At 46.5% G+C, this 18,407-nt stretch overlaps 1 long non-coding RNA gene across 1 annotated transcript; it reads left to right on the forward strand.

The window, feature by feature from the left end:
• Positions 1 to 775: 775 nt before the first annotated feature.
• Positions 776 to 18,098, forward strand: LOC130149381 (uncharacterized). The gene is made up of 3 exons (XR_008821895.1): positions 776 to 942; positions 3,046 to 3,130; positions 17,976 to 18,098. It is a non-coding gene; the product is annotated as an uncharacterized LOC130149381 (long non-coding RNA).
• The last annotated feature ends 309 nt before the right edge of the window (positions 18,099 to 18,407 follow it).

Raw genomic sequence — 18,407 nt, forward strand, 5'->3', positions numbered from 1 at the left:
AGGATTAAACTCCCTCCAGTTTATATCCTGAGCATGATATTCTGTGCTATAGAATATCCCTTTGGCTACTTTGGCTAATTTGGTCAGCTGTCCTGGCTGTGTACCCTCCCAATTTCTTGTGCCTCTCCAGCTCTTTCGCTGGCAGGGCCTGAGAAACTGGAAAATCCTTGACTTAGTATAAACATTCCTTAGCAACCACTAAGCCCATCAGGGTGTTATCAACATTAATCTCATTCTAAATCCAAAACACAGCGTTGTACCAGCTACCGAGAGGAAAACGAGCCCTACCCCAGGTGCAAGGAGGACATGGAGGCATTTCCCTTGTGCCACACGGCCCCCTTCCCGCCGGGAGCTGGAGCACACTGGCCTGCATGGGCCCGCGGGCAACTGTACCAAGGGGCCCTGAGGGGCTCGGGTGGGCTACTGACAACCTTTGCCACTAAGTAAAACCAAGTTCCTTGTTTTGGTCTGTATCTCAGGTTAGGTCAACTCCACCTGATGGAAAAAAAATAAATTGTGTGAGAGGTCTGGGTTTTGTCCCTGTGGATGGAGGGCAGCTGCCACACACGAGGAAAAGGGAAGCCCTCACCAGAACAGAGACCACCGCAAGGGCTGGCCATTACTGTCCTGTGTGCGTTGGAAGGGGCTACTGGTTGCAATAATGTATCATGCTTCTGGGGATCTTTTTCATCTGAAAGTCTTCTTCTTGGAGGAAGAAGGAAGCAGCGCTGAGCTTGGCTCCACATCCTGCTTCAGGGCCGGCAGACATGCGGGCCACCTCAGGTGCACCCGCCTCACCTAACCCTCCCTCTTCAGGGCTTGCACCGGGACGGCCGCACAAGGGCGGGCGATGGCGGGCCGCGGGCAGCGCTCCCTCCGCCCCGCCATGGCGGCCGGCGGCTCGCCGCTGAGAGGCAGGGGTCTGCGCCCGTGTACCACCAGGTAAGGGCGGGCCCGGCCGGCCTGCCCCAGCCATTACACCCCGCGCAGCGCCGGGACACGCCGGGGCTGCCCCTTCCCGCCGGGGCTGCCCCTTCCCCCCGAGGCGCAGCCGGGCCGCCCGGCGCCCGCAGCCACGCCAGATCCCCGTGGGGGGATGCAAATGGCCTCCCGGGGGCAGGTCGCACAGCCGTGGCGGCCGCCGCTGCCTGCCACCGCCTTCCCCGGCGACGCCGCGGCGACCGGGGCGCAGCCGGCAGCTGCTCGGGGCTGGTTTCCATGGTGATTCCGGCGGGGGGAGGCCCTGGCGGAGGGGACACGTCTGTGGGGACGAGAGGGGGGAGTGGGGGCGGGGAGAGATGGCGGCGCAGGGGCGGTGGCGTTAACCCTTCGCATGGAGGGACGAGGCTTCCCCGCAGGCCAGCGGGGCGGCGGGAGGGAGCCCGGGTTCGCCGGGGCGGCTGCGGGTCCCCGCGGCCTCCCACTCCCCTGAGGCGGCGCGGGTGCCGCCCTGCGGGGCGCCGGCCCTGAGGCGAGGCGGGGGCTCGCCCCGCTGCGGCTGCCATTGCCTACCCCCGCACCGCACCCCCGCCGCCAGCCTCCCTCAGGCTGGCACAGCTGGGGGGACTGGGACGCTGACCAGTGCCCTTGACACAGGGCAGCGACAGGGTGGGCAGAGGAGGAAGAGGGGGGTGAGGAGCCTGTGGGGATGCCGCTGTGGCTGGCTGTGGCGGCGCTCGCTTTGGTGGAGGGCTGGCCTGGGAGCTGCTCAATACGCCTCTGCAGCCGCATCCTCCGAGGAGCGCGCTTGCAGCAGGCTCGGGAAAGGCACCAGCCATTCTCCCCGTAAAATATTTAGCAGGTCAGCCCAGCCGCGTCTTCTGGTGGGAGCCGCGGTGGTGCCTGTGGTCATCTCGGAAATGCCCCAGTGTGGGACTACAGGGCGCGGGCAGGAGCTCGGGAAGAGCGGAGCATGGGGTAGCGGGCCCAGCCGCAGCAGGGCTTGCACAGCCAAGGCAAGCGGCGTGTGTAAACACCCGGCCTCGCTCTTCTCTTCGCACAGGAGTGAGTTGCAGAGTTCAGGACGGTGGTTACCGTATAGAAAAGTGCTTGTCACCATGGTGACCGAGCAATGCCGCATCTTCCTGGGAGTGGAAAGCAGCAGTCCCAGGGATCTGCGGCGTGAGACCAGTGGGTTAAACACAGCTGACTTTACCTTTTGAAGCCAGGGATCACAATCTATTACAATTGTATATATGCCCACGAGGTGAATTTGTTGGAATCAGCCTGGTGCCCACCTGACGGCTATACATGTACAAGGAGGACATCACGAGTTTATGCTGGTGTCCATTGCAGGCAGTGTCTTCCTAAAAGAGCCCTGCCAAAAACAAAGGCAGTAGCAGGGTGTGCAGTGGGGCAGGAGGGTGAAGGTGGCAGAGCAATTGTCTGTCTGCTACTTTGAATAGTAACTAAAGTTTGATCTGAAGGCTGAGACGTGTTGGTGGCCTTGGGTAGGGGTTGGCGTTCACAAAGTTTTAGTTCAGGGGCTTGATATCTAGCAAATGTTTAAATTTGCTTTAGGTAGTTATAAATATAACAGTGTATATTCACTTATAAGTTGAACATAAATAAGTTGAATGTTAGGCCCAAAAAGATTCGATGAAACATTTTTTTTTGCTTCTATTGGTTCATAAGGCATTCAGATAAAACCCCTTGCTATCCATCTCCAGGTGTACCAGGAGCTTTCCTGGTATTTTGCAGGGGGGGTTGTTTTTCACCAGGAGCATACCTTAATCTGATGAAAGTTACTACTGCTGCATACAAACTTTGGTCCTCTTCAGGAAGTCCCAAGTACTCACCCCAGAACCCCAGAAAAAAACCCCTCTAAAAACCATAGTCATTAGTTGCTCCCAAGAAGGGTGACAAACCTCCCTGATCCACTGGCAAATTCGTCCGTTACTGCGTGTCTAGCTGTGAAGAGGGCAGCTCTAAATATGGTCTAAGGGACTCATCATTCACTGGTTCTCATACCTGGGAACTCAAAGGTTCTGAACCAGAGGGTGGGAAAAAAAAAGAAAGAAACTCAGTGGATTCTCTCTTATCCAGGTCTCCTTGGGGTCACTGTGAATGAAGCTTGGCTGATGGAAGTAGTGGCAGATTCCCAAAGCGTTTTGAGAAGATTTTGTTGAAGGTGGGAGGGTTTTTGAGTCCAAGAACTGCTTGCACCACAAAAGAGTGCCCGTGAGGGTGGTGAAAACGACACTCATGGATGAGCTACCCAAAGTATGTTCAGACAAGTAAGGCAGTGCTGTACTGTGAGTACTTGAGCATACACCAGATGAGCTGGTATATCTGTGCTTATCCATGCAGACACATGAGCCTGGGAAGAAAATTAGTCATATTAGCATAGTGTGATATTGAGGTTAATCTCTCCCATGTCTAAGCAGAATTCATTTGGTCCTGAAGCACATGTGGCCATATTGTTTCCAGCTCTGGAGTTATTTGGGGCAGAACTACCCATGACCAACTCCAGGAAGAGTAGGCAGTAGCTACAAGGGGTCCTGTAGCACCTCCAACCCAGATGTCAGCTCTGCCAAAGCCAGGCTGGCAGCGTCACTCAAAGAAAGGCTAAGCTGTGTAGAACATTTATGGCTGAGGTACTGGCCTCTCACAAACATCCTTGTTGCCTCTATTCTTTCCTTCCTGGGGTCTTGAGAGATCCCCATTCCAGTTCTTTTCTGCCTTCTTTCCCTTCCCAATACTTTTTCTTTCTCTGTTCTCTTTTGCACAGGAATAGTCCAGCTGAAATCCCCACATAAAAACTGAATTTTACCTGTACTCCTGGGAATCTACCAGCCACCTCTGGCACTGCCTCAGGGGATCTTTGCTTGGTGTAGTCACATCCTTTGAGATCCCCCAGCTCGGATATGTTTGCTAAAGCTAAACCTGGCAGAAAACCCCCTCCGTGTCACCCCTCCTCCTTTCCCAGGACACTGTGGGAATGGCAGCAGCAGCAGAATAACCTGGCTGCTTTTCAGAAGAACATATCCCAGAGCACAGTAAGGCAGTGGCCTCAACCACTCAGTGTAATTAAACACAAGCATCATTTTTTTGTGTAGCCTGTGCTGTGGTGACCACAGCAGTTATTCTCATTCAGCTGGAAGGTTTAGAAGGCAGAGCCATGGTATTTCATAGAAGATCCTCCTTGCAGGCAGTGCCTTAAAGCATTTCATTGAATGAAATGCACTTGTGGAGCGATGAGTGCTAGAGAGGGGAGAGGAGGCAGGGATAAAACACGCCAGATAGAACCACACCATTTCTGGCTGTGGTTCGGTAACAGCTCTTCGGGTGGCACCTGATATAATCTTAGGGTGAAAAAGGCTTTTTATACATAGTGCTTTGGCACCCTGATAGCATCTGTCTTTTTTTCTTTCTCTCTTGAGTTCCTCAGAGAGGCAATATATTGTCTTCCCTCTAGTTAAGGTGGGAGGGGGCTATTTGTATAGACAGGTCACTCTGTTTCTGTTGAAGGTGAAATGGAAGGGCTAACTAATTCATGCACACAGACAAGAGGATATAGCACTGTACGGTCAGCCATTACAGGAACTGTCAGTAAGACAGGGTGAGGCAGCTTGGCACAGTGCACACAGCACTGGCTGGAGGAAACCTTTGGGCCCGGGTATCAGAAAGAGTGATACTGATAAAGAAAAGCCAGTCAAAAAGGAAGGGAAAAGCAGAATAAAAGACAAGGGGTCAGATTTTTTGGCTGCTATATACAACCTTAAATTCTTCTGGCATCTTGGTGGGGAGAGAAAGGGTGTGTGGCCGCAGTACTTTTGCATCCAAGCTACTCTGGACTCTAATACATTCAACATAGAGCCAAGTGGTGACGTTGCCAAGGGCAGAGTAGCAAGCACAGTCTGGGACATGCCAAAGGGACTGTGAGATCCCTTGCTACCTAGGATGGGCTTTACATATTATGCAGAAGGTCCTGAGACAGACAGTCAAAACCTGGCTCATGATCTGCTGAAGGAACCAGCAGAATTGGAGAGCTCCAGAGCTGGAGCTCCTGCAGTTCAGGCTTGGACTTCCTCAGAGCTGAAGTGCTGGATAATGCTGCCAATGAATGCACAGGAAATTTGGCATCCACCCTCAGCTAGTGCAGGAGAATAATATCACCTGAGTCTTACATAGTGCTTTTCATCAAGAGATCTCATGTCTGTTGTCATTACTGCTAGGTTTTTATATCTTAGGAAACAAAGATGTGGAGAAGGCAAGCAGAATTTCCAAAACTGCCCGGTAAACTGGTGGTAAAACAAATAGGAAACCTGCTGCCTCACACTGCCAAACAGAGTTCACTTGTCACACACAAGGGGATGAAACATAAGGCTGCTGTCTCCCTCTCAGTCCTTCTGAGACAAAGCAGAAAGCTCTCTCTGAGGTTGTGGATACTGAGGTCTTCTGTGCCAGCATAGCAGATGCCTGCGCAGTGTGGGTCCCACGCCCTATGAGGATCATTGTCCAGACAGCATGTCTCACTCTGCAACTGGTCTGAAGTATTTGCTCCTCACGTGGGATGGCAAATGGTGGGGAGGTAACTAGACTGATCTCCCTTGTAAGCCTGTGCCTGGGACTTGGTACGCAAGTTCCAGATGGTACAAAGCCCCTGCTGCTTGGATCTGCACAAAAAACTGCGTCTTCCTCAACCTATTTCACAATATATTTGGCTCGCTCTCGGTTGGTTGCTATTTGTACGAATTAAGCTGAGCTGCCAGGAACGTTTGCAAACAGTAAAAAGCAAAGTGGGATGTACAAAGCAAGTCAAAATAGGTTTCAAATCTGGCAAAATGCCTGCAGGTGCTTTTAACATTTGACTTACTCTAGCCCATATATTACACACCCACACACTCATTCATCCAGCTTTCTCTTGCCCTCACGCCCACACATGCTCACCCTTCACAGATTCATTCACCTTCTCTCTTCCCTCCCCACTTTCTCTTCCAAACATAGTCATTCCCACACACAAATCTACCTCAGACACTCTTTGTTCCCCATATACAAGCACACATACATTCAGTGAGTGCTGAGTGCGGTGTCTGTAGGTGGTATGTACACATTCGTATAGCAGACGATGCTGTAATCTTATACCTATGCTGTGAAAAAGCCTTTGGGATTAGTGAGCTGAGAGCTCTGATTGCTTTCACTTTCACGTAAAATACCACTGATGCAGTTTATGGGGCTGGCTGTTTCCATCCTTTCCTGCCTCATCATGAACTCTGCCATCATTTTCTACAGAACCTCCCTTTCTGCTCATCTTCCCCTTGCACCCCTTGACTCTTTCTCCCTTTCCTACATTGCTGCCCAAGACCACAGTGTTTCAGAGGGCTTGGCCATTCCTGTCTCCATGACCTAACGCTGGCTCTAGTTATCTCACCAAGAGGGTGAGCAGGGATGAGCAATGAGTCTGCCATGCAGTGGTGGGGCATGGGGCAGAAAATCTAGCAAGGTGTGGTGAAATCAGAGGCAGGGACGGTAAGTGGTGGGATGGACCATGCTGCTATCTGAGCAGTGCTGTCCGCCTGGCATCGAGCCTGCCTCTAATGGAATGTGACCCACCGCTGGGAATGAGCTCATCTGTAATCCACTTAATTGAGTTTTATGAGCAGGGCTCTCACATCAGGGAGCCAGCCTGCCTTCTTCCTAGCACTCACCCTCCTTTGCTTGTTGCCTGGGGGAGTGGGGGATGCATGTACTGCTCCACTGGGCTGTTGATCTTCTGGTTTCTGATTCTCTGCCCTGGAGAATGTGCAGGGAGCTGGACAGACATGCTCTTCAAGAGACCCATTGCCTCATGGTCTAACATAGTTCGCTTTTGCTGCAGGTAGTGATGCTCACATTTCCATGTGAATATCAGTGATACTGTCAGGCCTGCAGAGCCTTGAGTTCTCCCAGCTTTTCGGTCTCTGTGCTAGTGCTGGGTACTGAGAGGAGAGGCTTTCTTGTGCCATGCAGGTCTCATGTACATATGAACCATCTTACCTGGGAGTCCAAGTGGGATGGAGACAGAGGCATTCTGATTGCACTCCTGCTTTCAGTGTGCAGTGATCTAAGTGGTGGAGCTGTCAGGATCCCATAAGAGCCTTTGTTTACACTGTAATGTCTTGCCATCTTTAGCATCTGCATCATCATTTGTTTATACTATGTGAATTGGTCACATAAGGGCCAGCAAACAGACAAATCTGTTTGCTGTCTGCCAAGGGATTTGCAGGCTTGACTCTGCCTGATGAAAGATGCAGCCTTTTCTCATGGTGAAGCAGAGCAGGGGGAGAAAGAGAAAGTGAGAGAGGGAGCCTTCTCCCCAAGGGAGCGTTACTTTCTTGGAAAGGGCTAGTAGAGACCCTCTGGCATGCTTAATTTGGGATGTGTTCCCTCCAGCACTGGCATAAATGCCTATATTTGAAATAAATGCTGAGTGCAGCTCCTGCTGCTTTTCTATTGCTTGTGGTCTACCTTGTAGGAGGAAACTTTGACATGGTTTCCGAGCTAATGTTGTGTACACATCGCTGAGCAGTAGCTCAGCACTTCCTAAAATCCATAGCTTTAAGGAAAGGTTATAGTGTATAGAAGGGGAAAATGGCCTGATACATTAACAAAAAGACTGTAACAGACCTGTGCTGGGAACAGCAATGTCACCACCGTGCACTGAGTGATACTTCAGGTGTTTCTTAAAATCTCCAGATACTGGAATCATGGAAATACTTGATAATAAAAGATTTCATTTTTGTAAATGTGCTTCTAGTCTTCACAGTTGCAGACAATACTGGAAAATTGGACCCAATGAAATCTGAGAACTGAAAACCCAGAGAGGAAATAAAAAGAACCCATTTTATGTGGTTCAGGGTTTTTTTTTTTTGAATGGCATGGTTTTTAAGCTAATCTCACACAGAGGTGCAATGACTTTCCATTGACATCCCAATGCTGAGACACTATAATGACAATTCATGATGGTTCGTTGCAGCCATGCTACAGCTGAATGAAGTGCCTGTTTTCTTCCCTTCTGCTTTTCAAATTTCAGGACTCCCTACATCATAGGATCATAGAATAGATTGAGTTTGAAGGGACCTTTAAAGGTCTGAACAACCCCAACTCACTTAGTCTTTCTTCACAGGAGAGGTGTTCCGGCCCTCTGATTATTTTTGTGGCCTTCCTATGGACCTGCTCCAACAGGTCCACGTCTTTCCTGTGCTGCGGTCTCCAGAGCTGGATGCAGTACTCCAGATGGGGTCTCACCAGAGAGGCAGAATCACCTCCCTTGACCTGCTGGTCATGCCTCTTTTGATGCAGCCCAAATGCAAATGGTTGGCTTTCTGGGCTGTAAGCACACATTGCCGGCTTATGTCCAGCCTTTCATGCACCAGTAACCCCAAGTCCTTCTTGGCAGGGCTGCTGTCAATCCCTTCATCTCTCAGCCTGTATTGATATGGGGGGTTGTCCTGACCCAGGTGCAGGACCTTGTACTTGGCCTTGTTGAACCTCATGAGGTTCACATGGGCCCACTTCTCAAGCTTGTCCAGGTCCCTCTGGATGGCACCCCATCCCTCAGGCATGTCAACCACACCACTTAGCTTGGTGTCATCTGCAAACTTGCTGAGGGTGCACTCAATCCCACTGTCTATGTCCTTGATGAAGATGTTAATAGTACCGGTCCCAATACAGACCCCTGAGGGACACCACTTATCACTGAGTTCCATCTGAACCTTGAGACATTGATTGCTACCTTCTGGATGTGACCATCCAACCAATTCCTTATCAGCTGTTGCTTTTGAAGAGGAAGTCTTTTTGTCTCATAGGCAACTAGAATGTGAATCCAGCTGGGTCATCAATTCTGTGTTGTTTTTCAGATTCTTGCAAAATGAGTGTTGCAGGACTGCAGGATTCTTCCAGTACCTAGCACCTCACCTTCGCTTCTCCCCTCTGTCCCAGCTCCCATGTACACATATATGTGAGGAAGGGCTTTAGATCAATGACTCTACTATTCTATACTGGCAACATAACAGACAAACCTGTTGGAAATCAGTGCTGAAAGACTGGTATTCAGTTGGACAGACTTAGACAGGGACTTCCTTGGAGTGAACAAAGAAAGTTTGGGTTTTTTTTTTTTTCTTTCATACCCTTTAAAGTCTGAAAACAGTCATCCCAGCATTATGTGAAGTCCCCAAATGGCCATGTAGTTTAGACAGAGGTAACACTCTTCCAATGAATCCAATGCTGGAAATATTTTCTCCCAACTTAAATGCCTTCTTCTGCCCTACCCTTTCACTATGAAACTCCTGACATCATGTTTGATACTATTTTATCCCTTGAGTAGTAACTAGCTTAAAAAATGGCAGGAGACCCTTGGTATTGCCTCCGGTTCTCTCTATTTACAGGATCTTCAAAAACCATATGGTATATGGAGAAAGGAAGAGCTGTTCAAAGGATGAAAGCTGTTTCAGTAAATGTGGTTGTTAGGAGCCAGCGGAGTATCTGGCATTGATGAGAGCAAAATATTTTAGGATATTTGTACTTTATGGCACAACCGTTTCTTAAAGAAGTTTTGTAAAAATGATTTTTTGAAAAGTACACTGTCCAGGAAATTGCTTCTGTCATATCTCAGAGCACTAAAAATGTCAAAGTTCTTGCAAAAATCTGTGCAGTGTTTCACTCCACTGCTGCTTCAAACCCAAAGAAAAGCTTATGTGTGTCTTTTCCTCCCAGTCCATAGCAGTTGGCCCAATGAAAGATACTGACCCTCTCTACAGCATTTGCCTCTAGATGTTCGGGCAGTAGTGGGGGCTATCTGGTTTATCCATGACAGGCAATCTTGAAGTAGCCAGGTCCAAAATAATTACTGCTCTTTCCTCTTCCTTCCCCCACTAAATCCCTTCCTTCCATGGGCGATTCCCAGGTTTGCTGGTGGGGCTGGGCTAAAAGCAGGAGACAGATTGCTGACAGGGGCTGTGCTATGCTGTGGAGGTCCATACCGCGTCGGCTGTGGAAGGTCATGCATCTCTCCACTCTCAGTAATAAATACACAGCTTGGCTCCTCAGGCTAGCCCTACCCCACTGAGCTCTTCACAGACATCTATAAAACACCCACTCACATGTAAGCGTATAAACAAGCAAACAAATCATGCCACCTAAAAAACTAATTGAACAATTCCTCCTACAGCCTGGGAAGGAAAAGAAGAAAGGAGGATGTTGGTTGTTTCTATTTCTGAAATATTCAAGAGCTACTTAACTACTATTGTGACAGAAAGATAGATAACTAGGTTGATTAGACATTAAGAAGAGGAAAGTGTGGAAGAGAGAGAGAGGAAGAAGCTTTGTCACATGGCTCTGTCAGCTTGATTAGTGGCTTTCTCCTGAATCCTCAGTGGAGTGGCCTCTATGGGTCAATCTCATTAGAAATAAAAATGGAAGAGCTGCAGGAGTCTACACTGAGCTTACCTAGAAAGTTTGACAGCATGGCCTCTGCTCAGGTTTGGAGGAAGAACAGCAAGGTCAGAAGGTGACTGAAATGGAGATGGCAGTGACAGTGGTACCACTGACCAAGCAACCTGTAGAAAACCATTTGTTCAGTAGGCCACAAAACCCCCAGGTTTGTTCCTAATGTCAAACCAATGGCCAAGACACCACAAGTAGATGCTGAGCAGACAGTTTTCCAAATGAGCGGACTAACCCACAGGTGACATTTCTTTACAGGTTCTCAGAGACTTGCTGAAGTGTGTCGAAGGTGATTCTAAGAAATAAATCTGTCTCACAACCAGCAAGTAGGGTTTTGTCATCAGCCATCGTGGGGCAGGGCAGCGTGAGGCCTACCAAATTTTCTCAAGCAGGAATGACATCTATATAACATTCAAAACGACCAGGATCCCTAATGTCAGAGTATTTGATGCAGGGAGAAGTTGTCAGGAAGAAGGAAAAATATCTGGAGCTGCTCTGGGCAGCTGAACTAGTCTCCCAGTTGGTTTTCTAGAGAGTATTTTCCGTGCAGCAGATGACCAGGTGGCTATCAGGTATCTCAGGAAAGAGGTCAGGAAGCTCTTACGCTGTATCAGGCTTGCGGTTCCTATGTTCATCTGCACTGGGTTTCTCACTGTAGAAAGGGGCTTAGTAATACTTTCCTACCTCACGGGTAGAGCAAGTTTGGGTCCTGCTTGTGAAACGCTTTCTTATTCTCTAATGCAACACAGTGTGCCCGTGCTGTGGATGGCCTTACAGAGAGGATTGTGGACACTTGGCATCTGTTCCAGGGGGCAAGAGGAGAAGAGGCATATGAGGGTACGTGGTGTGCTTGGGAAGTTTGCAGTACATCTGCTCCTGCTCTATCAATTCTGTGGATAGAAAGAGGCTGACGTTAACACTCGCTGTATGGATTTTGCAAGGTCTGCGGTGGTACGTGCTTCCTGCAGTAGATTAGAGTCAATTTCTGTCCTGTCAAAAGTGGTTAGAAGCAGTCTAGTTTTGTCATGTGCTTGGCTTTAGATATTTGTGTGGTAGCTGAAGGCTGTGCTGGCCATGTCAGGAAACCACTGCTTCAGACTTCCAATGGGATTATAGCCTAACAAGGGGCAGAATGCTGCTGGTCATGAGAGTTTCCCATGACCTCTTCAGTGCTGCTGAAAATGCACCTGTGCTGTTTACAGGTATCATAGCCAGGGGTACTGCACTTCCATGCTCATACCCTCTGAGAGCAATTCCTCAGGCTCCAGGCTTTCACACTCCTAAAATGAGATCTGCTGTCTCTCCTATTCTTTGCCTTCATCCCTCCACTCCAGTTGCCTGTAATGCCAGTTGGTCCTGGCTCAGCAGCCTTTCTGTTGGGAGCTGTGTGGCCCTGCACTGAGACAGATATCCAGACAGCGTTCTCAAAGCAAAGTATCATTAATCAGAGCAGTATCATAAGGCATAAATGAAAAACCTTTCTTTTAGTCCCTTCTGGTAGTAAGACAGCTGCTTTTGCTTTTCCAGTCTCTCAGTGGATCAATTTTTTTGGTGAGTTTGGGCTCCACAAAAGTATTCCCTTTCCCATGTCTCCAAGGAAGTGTTCTTAAAGCCATATTGATACTTTGGCCCAAATTCTTAGGCAAAATCCCCCTTGTTACCTAAAAGTAGCATTTTCCCAGGGACTGTAGCAAGTTGCTGCCTGATAGTGACCTTAGTTGTGTAGCTACAAGTGCTTATTTAGAGCTAAGACAATACCTTTGAAGCTCGTTTATTGAGATTTTTTTAAAATAACTTTTTCCTCTGCGTTTTTTCTTTAAAGCCTGTCTACAGAGGTTGTAAAAATTCTTGTAGCCCAACATGGCCCTGCAAATAATTCCCCTTTAACTACTCTGTAGTATCACTGATCAGCTCCAGGTTCTTCACTGCATTTTCATTGTAATATTTGGTTCTGTTATGAGATAATTTGGATACTGGAAATGAAAGCGAGGATATGAAGCTCACTTTTGCAGAGGTCCCCCCAAAACTATCGACTAACTGCCCTGGCTCTGAATCAGTGACATGCAAGGGGAATGCTCTATATTGCATCCTCTAATTCTTACTGTTACCACTCTCCATTGTATAAAGAACTCTCAGAGGCAGACATTAATCTAATATTCCCATTAGAACAATCCTGCTAATACAAGTGATTTAAGCGTAGACTTTTGTTGTAGAAATAATAGCTTAAGTGGAGGTGGAACCTCCTCTATACATCTTTTTTTTTTTTCTTTTGAAATCTCAGGGCCTACTGTGTATTATATGTCACATGAAATATCAGTGTAACTGCATATTGTAATTTGCTTGCAGCACGTATCATGAAACGTATCAATGACGTGTTTGACAATGATAGCAATACAGAAGTAATCTGTTTTTATGATCTAGCAGACTTTTTTTATCAAGCTGTTAAAGTCTCTTACTATTTGTTGGTAGTATAGTATCGTAACAAGAAGCACCATGTAACTAATATTGCATCCAAAGTGAAAACATTGCTTATAACATCTTCTCCCTTGTAAAACAGTCTTGCCAGAAAAGGCCTTTTTACCTGAGCACACAGGAGTTTATGTGATCAGGGACTTCCCTCTACATCCTCACATCTCTGCAAGCGTTTGTGTAGTTGTGAGTGATGGAGTCTACAGATGAAAATGTCAGGCAGAAAGTGTTTATGCAATTTTGAAAATAATGTAGACACTATAGTTGAATCTGAGAGAGATAAGATTAGACTGTATGTGCTGTGTGTCTGTGTGTATGGAAGAAAGTAAGTGAGAGAGAGATTACATTGTGTTAGGAAAAGGAATGACAGTATATATCAGAGAGAGATAAAATTGTGTTTTCAGGGCCTCTGTGTTAGATTTCATTGTGCAGGTGTGTGTGTAGCTGTGCTTATGCTAAAGAGAAGATTTGCTTATGTGTGTTTAGCGGGTGAGATTACAGTGTATATGCATTTCAGAGGTGCAGTGTGTTATAGTATGTATGCATGTGTATGTATGTATGCATATAAATGACAGAGCCTACACTCTTGTGTATGTTAAAGAGAGGAAGCTCATACTGTGTGTACTCAGAGAAAAGTCAAGTCACAATGTACGTCTGTTTCACAAAATGAAAATATAAGTATAAAAACAACATAGCATGTAAGTTTATATGTATACATGTGTCTGTATATTAGATAATTTGTAAACTCTCTTTCAATTCTGTTCACAAAAGAAACCACTATCAGTGTTTTAGAAATGTTTTTCCAAAATTCTGGAATATCCTAGAGCTTTTTATACTTTTTCATTTAAAGCTCTTAGGCTTTTAAAACTTGCTATTAAAATATTTGTTGAAGAGGCAAAACTATATTTAAGGAAGTATGACTTAAAAAATTCCTCCCTGAAAAAAAGTATGTTGGAATAAGTGCTCATTTCATTGATGAACAGCACTTGGAGCAAACAGAAAAAATCAAAAATTACCAGAACTTGTATTTTGCCCAAAGCAAATTTTAATGGTAGTTGTTGGGTGTTTCATGATAAATTCATTCAAAACAGTAAGTTACCAAAGATACATCTTTCCCTCCAGGAAACATGAACACTACTGGTGATTCAGAAGCTGCAAGTTGTGATATAAGCATGCATTTTTAAAAAGAATGCATTATATCCTTTTTCATGAGTAATTTGTGAATCTAAACTCCTTGCTAAAAGCACTCCTTTTTTTTTTTCCTCCCACCCTCTCCCCCCCCCCCAAAAAAAAAAAAAAAAAAAAAAAGTAATCACCTGAATAGTGGGTTTATCTGCATTGAGAAAAGGTAACATTTTGGATATGCTAGAGGAAAAGTATGACTAGCCGTATGATGGAGAGAGAATTAAGGTACTCCTTTTTATGTGCTGAAGAGAGAAAAAAGCCGACTGTCTTTTCCCTGACTCAGACCTCCCCTGCATCTTGACAGCAATGCCTCTGCTTTCCTATATCTCACCCATATTTAACTCTCAGCAGCAGGAACCCCATGTCTTCACAGCTCTACTGGGCTGAGATGGCCCCTTCAGATATGCCCACACTGTCTTCTGCTTCCATGGACAAGGGCTGAGTCCGCAAGGCAGCATGGCACTGGGACAGGAAAAGGGGAGGCCACTTTCCATGGCCTTCAGCTTAGTCACTCCAGCTGTTGTCACCTTACGCAGGAACAAAGTTGAAGTGGACCACTGACAACTGCTTAGAATGTTTTAATTTGACCTCAGCTTCATCATTTAGGTGATTTAGGCTGCTTGTGTTCCTGTGGTTTCATATTGCTGCATGCATGTGAGAGGTGGTCTCCCTGTCCTCTCCTGCTTACAGTCCCTGAGGTGACTGGATACTCCACGTTACCTCATGACCTCATGCAGTAAGCGGTGGAGAACTGCATGGTCAGGACTTGCTTCTGCTAATCTGAACGCAGCATCTGCATGTAGGCAGGTGTTCTCCACAACCGTGATTCATATGCCCGTGAATTCCATGTCATGGCAACCTTAGGAAAAGCTGTTGGACTGCCAGGACTGTCAGCACACAGGTTTGGAGAGAAGCACTTGGCATCCTCCTTCACACCTGCTTCTAGCAAGGGGAAGAAAATCTGCCTCAAAGTGGGTAGATACTTCTCAGTCCTGCAAAGGCATGTGCAAGGGACAGGGAGAAGGTGGTAGAGGGCATAAAGGGATATTTGTGTTTGGCCAGCACTGCTTCTTCTGTACCTGGGATGGAGTTCAAAGCTTACTGCTGGCAGCCTTTTGCTATCGATAGCCATAAATCATTCATTCCATGGGGATTCAGTCCAGATGAATTCCATTGGTACTAATGGGGATCCCTCAGTGTCATTCTGTAAGGCCCTCATTGCGATTCAATAGTAATTAACTTCTGTCTGTAAGTTTGCCTCTCTGGCCTATGGCCATCTCACCTCTGGCTGCGAGCTTGATGACAGGCTCGAGGTGTGAAGAAGGGTGAGACTCTGTGAATACTGAAGAGAAGAAAGTGAAGACAGAGCTCTTTCATCTGTTTCAGCACTAACCCAAATGCAAGCTACTCTGCTAGCTGTGCAGGATAGCTATTAAATGTCTGCACCACTTCGTGTTTTCATACGATGAAACCTTCCCTGTGTCCCACGCTCCAGTAAGATGATATGCAGACATTTACTCAAACAGTTAATCTTCTCTGTGCTCATTCCCCAAGATAGCTGGTGCATCTAAATCTGGACCGCACTAGTTTTAGTGCTGGTGGAATCTGGCTCTGCTGTGCTTTGATAACACCTATACAGCTTGTCTTGGTGGCCGTGTCTTTGCACAGAAACACTCAACAAATCCTCCTCTTTGTACTCACTCAGGCACTTTGTAGCAGGTGCATCTGCTGGTTCTGGTGTGCTCCTGCGTTCACGTGCACTGTCAGGCTTGCCAACTCTTGCCACCTCCATATGATTCTCCTTATATTTGCTACTTTTCTGCAAAGCCACAGCTCCTAGGGTTAGGTGGTTGCATGAAAATGCTGGCTGTCATGTAACAAGGGATGTAAATTTGTAGCTGATTGTGGATAAAGCTTGTAAATGTAGTGCTACAATGGATCAAAAGACAAAATGAAAAGACAAACTTTATTGTGTGTGATTGCTGGATTTCTAAGTAAACTTAATACTTTTTTTGGGGGGTGCACAACTCAGATTTTTGACCATCCAGTGTGGATGTAGATATACCTTGGTATACACACGTGCCTTCTCAGCTGCATATATAAAAATACACATGCATTTGGTTGTAGATATGCATGTGTACACCCACATCTGCCAACTGCATATATCTCCTTCTCACAGAAACCTTCACTCCCACTCTGCCTTTCTTCCATACATTTTCCTTTCTGCAACTTCTGTCCACCACCTTTCTCTGAATTATGGAATCTCCACTGTTGCTTGTACTGAATAACCTTCTCCCCTGCTCTCCCTCGCTCCCTCCCTCGCTCCCTCCCTCTCCTTCACTCCAGGAAAGCTCTTTCTGATTCTCTTTTCACTGATGTCTGGCATTCGTACCTCTGTAGACAGAGAATGGCAGGAAGTCAGTGACGTGAGCAGACAGAATAACTGGGGAATAAAAAGGAGTTGGTTGAGAATCTGTAATTAGAAGCCCAATTTCCATTTCCTTCTCAGGCACTTTTAAAATCCCTTTCAGGGGTTTCTTGACTGTCTCAAAATTGAATGTCATTGAGATTTTTTTTTCTTCCTTTTTTTTTTTTTTTTTTGCATCCTCTTGTTTCCTTGGCAACAAGTTGGTGATGCAGGAGCTAGAAATGTGCTGTGTCTCCGTGGAGATGTTGGCGTGGGTGTGCCGTGGTGACATCCACGATGGACGCACAGCTCTACCAATCCTATCCCACCCCTTGCAATAAGCACAACAGGCCCAGCCTCAGAGGTGACGCTTTTATTTTTAGCTTCATAGGTGTTAATCTGCTCTCTTTTCATTACACATACAGCCTGAGGATGGGTCGTAAGATCCAGATGCCTCATTAGTTACATCTGCACAAATTGACTAACTTGAGGAAGGCTTTTAGGGCCAAATCTTCAGGTTTGTATTCAGGAACTTGTTAACTTAGAAGAAAGTACACCCCTATCTTGGAGGGACACCCGTTGCAATGACTTAAGTCTTTCCCTTTTCTTAGAGAAGAAAGAGTTACCAGTCATTAATGAATAGGACTGTGAATCAGAGCTCCTGCGTTCCATTTTACTCTAAATGAAGTCTTTTCTCTCTTTCATACCTCAAGGGCTGCTCATTAGAAACGCAAAGAAGCTGCTATCGCTCTTGGCCTGGGGCATGGGAGATTAAATTTTATTGAGATGTTTAGCTGATGGGTTCTGAAGCAACTTACTTGTATACTCACATAAGACAAAACTGTCTCTTCCAAAGAGTCTGTTGGTCAGATTGCTTAGCCCTTGTTTGAACCTGCCCAACAGCACACAGGTAGCCTATAGAACTGTTCACAAAGCAATAGTGTGTAAGTTTGGAAGACATATGAGACTAGACCTCCCTGAACAACTCAGTGTAATGTACTATCCCTCTTGTCCAGTACACTCAATAGTTTTACAATATTTGTTTTTATTGTGCATACAGCCTGTTCAACCTTCTTATTCTGTATTTTGCATTCATCGATGTTCTGGCTGCAAGCCAAGACCCAAACCCTGCTTTGACATAGCTCTTGATGCATACAGAAGCAGAGCAAGGGCTAGCCACAGTCTCATCAAATATCTGGAGGTCCTACTGCTTTTTTTTTGTTTGTTTTCTAGGAGGACGTATGACATCATACAGAAACTGTGATGTCAACAAGGAACCCTCTGGGTAGGCTTTTGGGAGTTTGCTAAAGATCTTCTTACTGCCAAATGACTGTAGCTTCATCCCAATGGGATTTGCAGTAGGGCTCATCCACGCAGCCATAAAGCCAAGTATCAATTTTTTCTTGCCAGGAAGACCAATTAAAGGATTAAATGTGAAAAGCTGAAACCCATAACATCCATGGCGACAGGGTTTTCTTTTCTTTTTTAGACTGTAATGATCTTTGCAGCATATTGTTCTGGGATCAGCACCCTTGGGGATACATCAGTACGGTGATTGATGGAAAGAAGCTGGAGAGGGAAACCAAAGCAAACTCAGCCAAGGCAAGATAAGCTTCTCTTCCAGCCATGTTGGCAGATTTTTTTGCCTTCTTTCCTACACTTCTTGAGTGATTCAGGCACAGACTGAGTTTATTCAGCTTCCAAGATGGCAAGGTGCTTGTTCAAAAGGTGTTTTATTGTGTGAAGCCAGAGGAAACAGGAGGAACAATCATACACCAGAGGCACATTAGGAAGATGTGTCATTGACACACTATGTCATTGAGAAAGAGTGAATCCAGGTTCTCTTTTTAGGGACATTATGTTCCAAGGCAGGCACATAAATCTGACTGAAGTGCCTTGCTTGTTGTATTTAAATCCAGAG

This window comes from Falco biarmicus, chromosome 5 (assembly GCF_023638135.1).
Source record: "Falco biarmicus isolate bFalBia1 chromosome 5, bFalBia1.pri, whole genome shotgun sequence".
NCBI lineage: Eukaryota > Metazoa > Chordata > Aves > Falconiformes > Falconidae > Falco > Falco biarmicus.